At 45.4% G+C, this 11,195-nt stretch overlaps 1 pseudogene; it reads left to right on the top strand.

Annotated features, from left to right (window-relative positions):
- Nucleotides 1-609: 609 nt before the first annotated feature.
- On the top strand, nucleotides 610-2,306 carry LOC142777375 (uncharacterized; annotated as a pseudogene).
- Nucleotides 2,307-11,195: the final 8,889 nt, after the last annotated feature.

Here is an 11,195-nt window from a genome sequence, read left to right as displayed (position 1 = left end):
GGAGCAGCGAGACCCTGCGAACGGTACTGCAGCGTTTCCGTCAGCACGGTAAAAACTCCGGCTAGACAAATGCAAATTGAGCCAGCCTTCAGTCACGTACTTAGGGCACAAAATCGACAAAAACGGCCTACACCCCACTGAGAAACATGTGGAAGCAATCGCCCAGGCGTCTAGCCCGACAAATGTGCAGGAACTACGCTCATTTCTGGGCATGCTGTCGTATTACTCCAAGTGCCTGCCGAATATGTCATCTTTGCTTGCACCTTTGTACCAGTTGCTTGGCAAAAAATGCGCGTTGGGTCTGGGGAGAAGCTCAACTAACAGCATTTTCCAATGCAAAGTAGCGCCTTCTTGCGGCAGGGGTGCTCGTTCACTACGACCCCGAAAAGCCATTAAAGCTGGAGTGCGACGCTTCGCCGCATGGCATTGGTGCCGTATTGTTTCATACAGATAGAAAAGAGAACCGGCCCATAGGCTTCCGTTCACGAACGCTGACCACTGCTGAGTGGAATTACTCCCAGCTAGAACGTGAGGCCTTGGCCCTTGTTTTTGGTGTGTTTTTGGTGTGTGACTATCTCCTCAAACAGAGATTTTACCTTGGTCACAGATCACCTGCCGCTATTGGGCCTGCTGAAAGTGGAGAAGCCGACGCCAGCGTTGGCCGCAGCACGAATACAGCGCTGGGCTCTCTACAGCGCTTGGTGTATTTCGCTACAAGCTTCAGTATTCGCCCGGTAAGCTGCTACTAAACGCCGACACCCTCAGCCGGCTACCGCTGCAGACTCCAGTTCTACCGTCAAGAAGCGAAGCCCCAGAGTATGTTTCCGCTCTAGCAAGTTTCGATGATGGTACTGTGTCTGTCGAAGAACTCCAAACTCTAACTGCGCGGGACCTCTTTCTAGCGAGGGTCGTGGCCCCAAGCAAGGTTGGCCGAAACATGTAAAGGACAGAGAGTTTGTGCCATTCTCGGACCGCCGGTTAGAGCTATCCGTAGCTCATGGGTTGTTATACTGGGGTCATCGAGTGGTTCCCACAAAAGCACGAGAACGTGTGCTATATATGCTGCATGTGACGCATCAAGGGTCATCGGCAATGAAGGCTGTATCGGCATTCTGGTGGCCGGGACTAGACCGAGAGATAGAACACCTCTCAGTGTCATGCCACAACTGCGTGCAAAACTTTCCTATGCCAGCCTCTGCTCAACCAATGAGTTGGCCAGCGGTTAAGGAAAAATGGTCCAGGCTGCACGCCAATTTCGCCGGGCCGATCGCAGGCAGCATGATACTGGTAGTCGTGGATGCTGCAACTAAGTGGATTGAAGCCGTGCCCATGAGGCAGGCAAGCACGTCGTCTACTATTGCCAGCTCTTTCGCAGCATTTTTGCCAGGTTTGGTGTTCCACGCACAATAGTTACGGACAATGGCACGGAGTTCACTAGTGAAGAATTCGCCACTTTTGTGAAGAAGAATAACATCACACACCTCCGTACGGCTGTGTATCCCCCCCAGTCTAACGGGCTCGCTGAACGAGCTGTTCGGATGATCAAGGAAGCTTTAAAAAAGATAAGCGAAGGCACATTAGAAAAGAAATTGGTGAAAATTCTTTTCAACTACAGAAGAACACCGTGCCACGAGGGAAAATCCCCTTCCGAATTTCTATTCGGCTACTTGATCCGCTCTTGCTCGGACTCATGTTTCCCACCTTTCCCAAGGTCAACCCAGGAGACGGAAGAGTGGACACTGCCGCCCGACACAGCTGTGTACGCCCGTAACTACGGCCAGGGGGAGAAATAGACACCAGGGAAAGTTCAGTCCACTACAGGGGTCACGCATGGTCACCATACAAACGCCCGCTGGTGTGGTTCGACGTCACATGGACCAAGCGCGTTTCAGGCCAAGCCCGGCATCTGCCTGGAGCGGCGCTCAACGAGACCAAGACGAGGGGAGCCCTCCGGCTGCAGCGGCGCCCACACCGGCCGGCAACGAAGGCAAGTTGAACGAGCAGCCTGCAGACTAGGTGGCACCTGCGCAACCGTCGCCGCCTATCCAGAATGCGCAGAAATCCCCACAAGTTTTGCGACGCTCTACCCGGGAAAGAGAACCTGTACAGCGTTTTCAATTCTAAGGGAGGAGAACTGTTGTAATCGGCTTGCTATGTTATCTACAACCGCCTGAGCCAGGCGCATGACGTGCCAACAACTGAGTGTCATGTCTTTCCCCGCTCTTTCTTTCTTCCTTCCCAACTCCCTCTCCCTTCCTATGCTTTAAATACTGTGTTCACGACGAATAAACGTGTTCAGTCCCCAGCGCTGGTCTCGCCTGTCGTTCACGCACTGTGTGTGCGCCGGCTATGCAACATCAAGTGGTGGTCATACTTGTACCCGCCGGAAAAGATTTCGCCAGAGTCGATCACTACGATAATTTTTCAATAGGGAGAGGTTCATTTTAATTAAAATAGCCAGACCAAGTTCCAAGGTCTGATAGGCCACGTTCAAGCATATTACAGTGTGGCTCTTCGTATGTGTTCTAAGATATACTCAACCCAAAGAATAACATTTCCATTTTACCATGGCACATTCTGCTTACACCTAAACACACACACACGCACGCACACAACAGAATATTCGGTTTGTGCACCTAACTCTGCTTGTATGCGAGTGTAAAATATATATCCTTAATTTGCCCTAACGTCTAAGGTACTCCGAGGTGTTGTCTAATGATGAAGGTGCAACACAGGGAAACTGGCAGGCTAATCACAGCCTTAAAAAGGTTTACTTAAATACTAACCATGTAACTTAGGCTCATAAATAAAAAGATGGTGGTCATAAATCTAAAGCAGCGTAATGATAAATGCAGTGTGGGCAGCTGTAGTGAACACAAGCTTTATTGTTCGGTACTTTGGCAAACAGCGCATGAATAAGAAACATAAAGTTAAAAATGTATACGACAAATTATACATATTTATTCGCTTCATCTGTTTGTTTCTTTACATTCACATGACTGGAAGGGCACGCCGAGCAAATTCTGCAACTAGCGACATGACGCACAAGAAATGCACAGAATGTAGAAATATGGGCGGGCGTATTATCATGTAAAGTTACGAGCAATATACATAGTAACCATAATTTTTACACAAAATGAAAGAAACTTTGTGCAAGCAATGTCTCACGTCGCAAACAGACACACAAAAAGCGGAATAATGTTGATTATTTTTTCATTTGTCACAAAGATTATTTGTGCATTGCATGTCACAATATATGTCCCATATCTTAACTGAAATTCGCTCGAGTTGTCACATGCAAATTTGGGTTGTTGCATTGTCGTTCACACCTTTCTTATCCGCTAACTAACGTCTGCAAGTGAAAGGTGCCTGAAAAGCAAGGAGTAGGCAACGGGAGATAACGGAATAACTCTGCCATGCTGTCAGATTTTTAGCAATATGTCTCATACAGTTGAACCTGCTTTTTTACAGCTGAACGAGAAGCCGCGCACACTGAATTTACCAAAACCGTCTTTTTTACTACCAGCCAGGGTGGTCCAGTGATAATGGTGCTCTATTGCTGACCCGCAAGAAGCAGGATCGAATCCCGGTCATATTTTTGATGTAGATTAAAATGCTTCAGGCCCATTTGCTTTGATTTAGGTGCATGTTAAAGAAGGAAAGTGTTAAAATTTCGGGAGCATCCTACTATGGGGTCTCTCCTTGTCATATCGTGGTTTTTGAATGTTCATCATCATCATTATCATTAGCCTAACTACGTCTACTGCAGGACAAAGGCCTCTCCCATGTTCCACCAGTCAACTCGGTTCTGTGCTTGCTGCTGCCACTTTATACCCGCAAACTTCTTAATCTCATATATCCGCCCAACTTTCTGTCTCCCCCTTACTTCCGGCCTTCTCTGGGAATCCAGTCAGTTACATTTAATGAACAGCGGATATCCTGCCAATGCGCTACATGCCCGGTTCATGTCCATCTCCTCTTCTTGATTTTAACTATGCTGACCTTAACGCCGGTTTGCTCCCTGATCCACTCTGCTCTCTTGTTGTCTTTTAAGGTTACACCTATCATGTTCCTTTCCATCTCTCACTGAGTCCCTCAATTTAAGCTGAACCTTCTTGGTAAGTCTCCAGGCTTCTGTTCTATATCTAAGTACCGGCAAGATGCAGCTGTATTATACCTAGCTTTTGAGGAATAATGGCAATCTACCACTCATGACTTGAGAGTGCTTGCGAAATGTGCTCTACCCTATTTCTATTATTCTATTTACATCAATCGCGTGGTTTGGCGCTGTGGTTATTACCTGTCCTAAGTAGACGTAGTCTTTTACAACTTCAGGTGGACTATGAGCTCTCTCGAAGCACTGTTCTCTTCCAAGGTTGTTGTACATTACTTTCGTTTTCTGAAGACTACTATTAAGACCTACCTTTCTGCTCTCCTTGTCTAACTCCGTGATCATAAGTTGCAATTTGTCCCCTGAGTTACTCAGCAATGTGATGCCATATGTGAAGCGTAGGTTACTATGATACTCTCCATTAACTCCTATCCCTAGCTCTTCCCATTCTAGGCCTCTGTAAACCTTCTGTAAGCACGCAGTAAATAGCAGTGGGGAGATTGTATCGCCCTGCCTTACATCTTTCTTGATTGGTATTTTGTCGCTTTCTTTATGGAGCACTATGGTGGCAGTTGATTCCCTGTAGATTTCTTCCAGGATGTTTGTACATGGTTCGTCGACGCCCTGATTCCGCAGTGTCCGCATGACTGCTGATATTTCAAACGCCTTCTCCCAATCAAACCCCTTCTCCTAATCTGTGAAAGTTATGTATAATGGTTGGCTGTATTCTGAGCATTTCTCTATTACCTGATTGATAGTATGAATGTGGTCGATTGTTGAGTATAGCCTGTGCAAAATTTTGCTTGTTCCTTTGGTTGATTGAATTCTAATGTTGTCTTAATTTTGTTACCAATTACCTTGGTAAATAGCTTCTATATGATAGAGAGCAAGCTGATTGGCCTGTTATGCTTCACGTTCCTGTCATTTACTTTCTTATGTATTAAGATGATGTTAACATTCTTCAAGATTCTGGTACTCTTCCCGTCCGGAGACACTTCGTAAACAGGGTGGCTATTTTTTTCAACATAATCATGTCCTCCATCCTTTAGCAAATCTTACGTTATATGATCATCACCAGGAACTTTGCCTTTTTGCATTATCTCCAAGGCTTTTCTGGCTTCATCCATCATTACTGATGGGACGCCATCTGAGTTACTGCTAGTTCTTATAACAAGGTCGTGGTTTACCCGGCTAGTTTACAGATTTCTGTCAAACTCCACCACTATTTTAACTATTCTATCCGCATTGTTAGTTACTTTGCCTTCCTTATCCTTTAGTGCATACATCTAGTTTTTTTCTATCCCTAATTTTCTCTTCACTGCTTGTACGCTTCCTTCGTTCTTCAGAGCGTGTTCAATTTTCTTCATGTTATACCTTCTTACATCTGATACCTTAAGCTTATTAATCAACTTCAAAAGATCTGCCAATTCTACTTTGTCTGTTGTATTTGAAGCTTTCACGCTATGACGCTTTTTAATAACGTTCTTCGTCTCCTGGGACACCTTGCCAGCGTCCGGTCTAAGTACCGTATCTCCAACTTCTACTCCACACTCCGTAATGATACTCGTCAGATTATCATTCATTACGTCAATTATAAGGCTGGTTTCTTCGATAAGGACCGAGTACCTGTTCTGAAGCAAGAAGCTGAATTTAGGAACTTTCCCTCTCAACGCTGGCTCATTTATTGGCTTCTCGCGTATCAGTTTCTGTCATTCCTTCTTCAAGTGCAGGTGATTTCGAGACCGTACTGACCGTACTGACCGTACCATGGCCACTGCATCGTATGTTGCCAAGCACTTCCACATCCTGCACGAGGCCTGGGTGTGCACTCAGTGTATAGTCTATTTCATACTTACTTTCGACATTAGGTCTCTTCCATGTTCCTTTACGGTTCTCTCGTTTTTGGTAGAAGGTATTCAAGATCTGTAAATTGCGTTCTGCAAATTCTACTAATAGCTCCCCTCTATCATTTCTAGTACCGTTGCCATAATATGCTACTGCTTGGTCCCCAGACTGCTTCTTCCGTTCCTTGGCTATGAAGTCGCCCATCAAATATTAAACCCCATCAATTGATCATTAACATCTAAGTTTTACTGTTGTCAGAACATCTCAATCCAAGAAATAACTTCAGTTAACTTCCATCCTTGATTGAGCTGTCACCTATGGTTGCTATTACACACACATTTAGCTGAAGCCGACTACGTTCCCGTTAAAGAACAGAGAAAATGCCTTCCGGATGGACTTGTATTTCACGGTGGATGTTCAGAGAGCGATGCCAAACAATCTTTCATGTGTTGTTGTACCTCTTAGGTACAACATTAGGCGCCTTAGTGATAAGAAAAACGTTTTGCTTCAGCTATGCTCACTGGCAGAGTTGCCAGAATTTTCAGAAGATGGCAACGTTTGGGAAGAAAACCTCTGGGCAATTGGCAGCCACTTGCATCGCAGACATGCTGAGCATTTCTCGCTCCTCTCACTTCCAATTTGCAGTGTATACTTCCAACTCCCCTTGCAATGCTGAAGTTGAGATAGTGTTCGAGTTTACACGTCAGTAAACTTCTCGGTGGTGGGAAGAGCGGCAGATTATTGAATGTTCTGTGGTAGAAGCGAAGAAAGCATCTTCAAGGAGTACCGATGCCTCCTAAAACGCTTATCGAAGTGGTCTGTGAAATAGTCCAGAAGAGGCCAGAAGTACAGAAAGCCTAAAGTGCTCTTCCACGCCAGCCGATGGCACTTTACTTCTACGAAGCTGCCTGTCTGTGACAAGTGGCATTCTTATTTTCGCCAGTTGTCAAGTGTGAACTGGGAGCAGCGTCGCTTTTCGGGAAATAATAATCAAGCGTTATACCGTACGGTGTTTCGGTGCGACCATCGAGCCTTATAGAAGGGCGCTGATCGACCCAGCACACGAGCTACCAAGCAATACGTGTAAGCAGCGTATTTCGAGGTGGTGACTTCGCGTTGCTAGGAAGCAACAAGCTAGGCAATGTTCGGGAAGTGACTCTGAATGCGAGAAACGAGAGCTTTACTGATGATACATGTCGGCTGGTGAAGTTCCGCCTTAAACACTCGCGCTTGTTTCTCGCCTGGCGGAAAGATTCGCTGGTATACATTTCCTTCGCTTCCCTTCAGGTGCTGGTAAGGTCGCGCTCGTTCAGTATCTTACTCTTCGCGCGAGATGTCTCACGTTTGTGATTGCGTCCATACGGAATGCTGGTAGTTTTTGTCGCGTTGTGATGAAATACCACAAACGTTAATGAACATACGCGAAGGAGGTGACGGCAGTAGTGAAATTCCAGCGAATTGCATCAGATTACCCGAAACATAAAACCAACAGGCATGGACGGTGCACAGTAGAGCGTAAGCAAACTCGTGTTGTATGTACTGGCTGTTCTCGTCGGAGTTCACGTGTTTTGAGAAATGGATTATGGATCACTATGCTCTGAGCAAATCCTTGTGTAGGCCGGGCCACGACCAAAGCAAGTCTCACACGTCCGCTGGTTCCGTACGCTATGATAAAGGGCCTAAAGGCGCACTTCAATTACTGGCCCTTAGCTTCGCAGCATACCTGATGATTTCGCTGCGCCAAACCTCGTTCTGCTCTCTCTCTCTACCTGCATGTTGAAATATTTCAACGCCTGGTCAAGCGCGAAAATTGGCCGTCGGCGGCGTGCACACGTGCGGTGCAAAGCATCCCCTTATTACGTTGTCGTGGCGTACCTGGTGGCCGCGTTATTTGACGTCATCATAAAGTTTGCTATAACGTCACAATAACGTGACTTCATGTATTGACGTCATTGTTGTTTTTTTTTTTGTATTTCGCATCATCGCTTAGTCAAAGCTATAGGCCGATTGCGGAGGCACTGCAAAGCCAGTGGCGCAGACAAGGGGGCAGGGGAATCGATCCCCGAAAATTCTCCAATTTGGATGCGTATAATATACAAGCACACATACAAGCGCATCAACGAACATACATAAAGTGTGGTTGATCACCTTTCCTCGGAAAAAATTTCTGGCTACGCCCCCTGCGGATAGCTTTCACAAAGGGCGAGCTAGAATCAATAGATGCATAGGCGTGCGATTGGGGGCAAATAAACAACAATAAAAAAGATGAATAACAATAAATAAATTTACAAAAGTTAGATACTTTAAACACTGAAGACCCAATATTACCGCCAGAAACCGGCTTTTCTCTAATTTGGACGAAATGCTCATTATTGCTCTCAGTTATAACTGAGAACAAGAATTAGACTTTCCTGAGCTTGCGCTGTAGAACACGGCTTCTGAAGGTGTGCAAGACTATGTTCCTAAACAAGATGTTACGTTTAGAAAAAATTCAGAAAGGAGACCAAATCAAGCATTCTAAAAATTGGTGTGCATAAGATAATCACTGAAACACACACACACGCACACGCACACACACTCGTTTACTCACTCACACACACTCTCTCTCTCTCTCTAAAATTGTGAGCAATTCTAAAAGAATGAATATTTTATCTCTTTTACTTCCGATGCAGAAGTCGTCAAAGTAAGCGTTATAGTCATCAATACACGCAAGTATTTCTATTACCTGTACGAACATTGATTCAAGAATTGCTAAGCTGATGGAAGGTCGTTTATATTCAAAGCCCCGCACCTTTCTTTCACCTCTGCATAGAACAAATTTTGCGAATCAGAAATTCGGGATCTCGAATCTAACCCTCTCTTGATGCGCGCACAATCATGTTTCTTCAGACGACATGTGAATTGCTTATCCCGCAATCTCCTTGATGGACAGCGGATACTAAAGAGAGGGTGACGTTATGTCACACTATGCCAATGGGTACTGGCACATTGCACACAAATGCTGATAACATACAATTTAATACACATAGACCCCCCCCCCCCCTGCCCTGAAAAAAAAAGGGGGGGGGCAGCGGTGGTTCACTTAACCAATACATAAGCACACCTAAATATATTATCTTATGCGATATACTTGTCGGATAACGAAAATTCTCAATTGAAAACGCACGTTAATCCCATATATCATTTCCTTCTTTTCAGCATGAGTTAGCAATACAATCACCCGAGAAACAATTTCGTTACACAAAAGCGACGCCAGAATAATCAAAAGAAAGGTGTTACAGTCTACATTTTTTTTAATAATATCTGGGGCTTTACGTCTCAAAACCACGATATGATTATGCGAAGTGCCGCACTGATGGGTTCTGAAAATTTTGACCAACTGGTGTTCTTTAACATGCAGGGACAATGCAGTCACGGCTGCTGGCAGTGTACAGGAGCCTCTATCAGGCCACAGCTGCTCCGCTGTGCCATTTTTTTTTATTAAATGTATAAAAGGAGGGGTTGGTGCCAATGCGTGGTGACGGCTACTCCTCATCTCTTGCACAAAAATCGACATCGCATATGTTGTAGCAAACACAAGACTATAGATATGTACATAGCACAACGCCTACGCAATGAGTCGACGTTTTTCAATACTTACTGCATGAGTGTTCCTACCACACAGAACTGTGTCCACACTACATAGAAATGTGTCCATCACGCGATTGATGTTGCACTGTGAGAAGCCACAGCTGACACCGTTCCAGGTCACGGACGGACGGACCGATTCCGCGAGCGTCATTCAATAAATATTTCTCCTCTGAACCATGACGTAATGAAACAAACGTAATATTCTAGCCGCGCACACGCCTAGAGAAGTTTGCCGCCATTCTCATGATACTGGGTGATCTCCTGAATTTTTGAAGGTCTTATATACGCCTCGATCAAATGCGACTCTGAGCGCCAGCGACGACAGCACGAGTCACCACAAATCATCAAAATCTGTGACGTCATCATAAAATTATCGCATGTCAACGTCGCTTGGTCTAACTTGCGTCAGTCATGAACGCAGTGCAAACTATATTCTGTCGTATACATGCATATACATGCCACTTATATCAATTGCATTTTAGTAATTCACAATTTCGACTATTCCGTCGTATTGATGCATATACATGCCACCGATATCTATTAATATTGCAGTAATTCAAAATTAGGACTTCTCGAGAAAAATCAAACAAAACAAAGTATCACGTTGTTGAAGTACGTACTAGGGACAGGATATCACTGTTTCGTTCAACTCTTAGAGGCCAATTCCCCAATTTTTGGTCGTTTCACTATAGCCTTGCACTCGCACCACCGAAGCCATCACCCATGGACAGATAACCTGACGTTATCCACGTGTCGAAGAAGTTCTCACCTCTAATATCTAGAAATATCACCAATACTTCACTATGCGTTCTTTTGATAACAGCATGCGTGTTTTTCAGGCGTTATCCTATATCGAAGAGTACACATTTACTTATTTACTGACAATGTCCACGGCATGACCACGCGAATGAATGACGCATGCGCTAATATCAGTCTCCAATCAAGTAGGATTGATACTTCAATAACCATTCCCCTCATCGTCACGTTGCGCATGCTTAGTAAGAACTGTAGAGTCAAACCCCGCGTATCATTCATCGAATTTATTGTGCAGCACTGTTGCACGTGTCAATAGACGTAAAAAAACACAAAAACTCACTGAATTAAAAACATCAAGAAAAGAAAACACTTTTGTCAAAAAAAAAAGGAAAGAAATACCAACGGTCTAAAACGAAATGTAACGTCCTAGTTCGGGTGCTGGCGCATGCGCAATTCACGTGTTGCGCGTAATATTTTCACCGCTGGACCGACGGGGAGGCCCATATAGACAATCAGGTGTTTTTTTCGAAGAAGTAGCAAGGCTTCTCCGTCGACTTCCTCTTTGCGAAACTTCTCGGCGTGCCGGGCGCATCCGGGGATCCTCTTGACGTACCGTACCACGTCTTCTACCGTCCACTCATCGGCTGATTTCTCCGTAGGAGCCCGTGCAAGCCTACTAGGCCCAGGCGGCGAGACCTGCGATGCCATTTCACGCAGACTCCTACGCGTACGGGCGCCGTCCGCGATCGCACGTTCACCCGCGCACGGATGCCGGCAAGGCGGGCAGGGCGCCGAAGCCGCCAATGCATCGCCCTCTTCTCTCACGAGTGCGTCGTCTGGGGCTGCAGCCGGC

The sequence above is a fragment of the Rhipicephalus microplus genome, chromosome X (assembly GCF_043290135.1).
Source record: "Rhipicephalus microplus isolate Deutch F79 chromosome X, USDA_Rmic, whole genome shotgun sequence".
Lineage (NCBI taxonomy): Eukaryota > Metazoa > Arthropoda > Arachnida > Ixodida > Ixodidae > Rhipicephalus > Rhipicephalus microplus.
The sequence above is the reverse complement of the archived record's forward strand: the minus strand, read 5'-3'. Positions and strand labels throughout refer to the sequence as shown.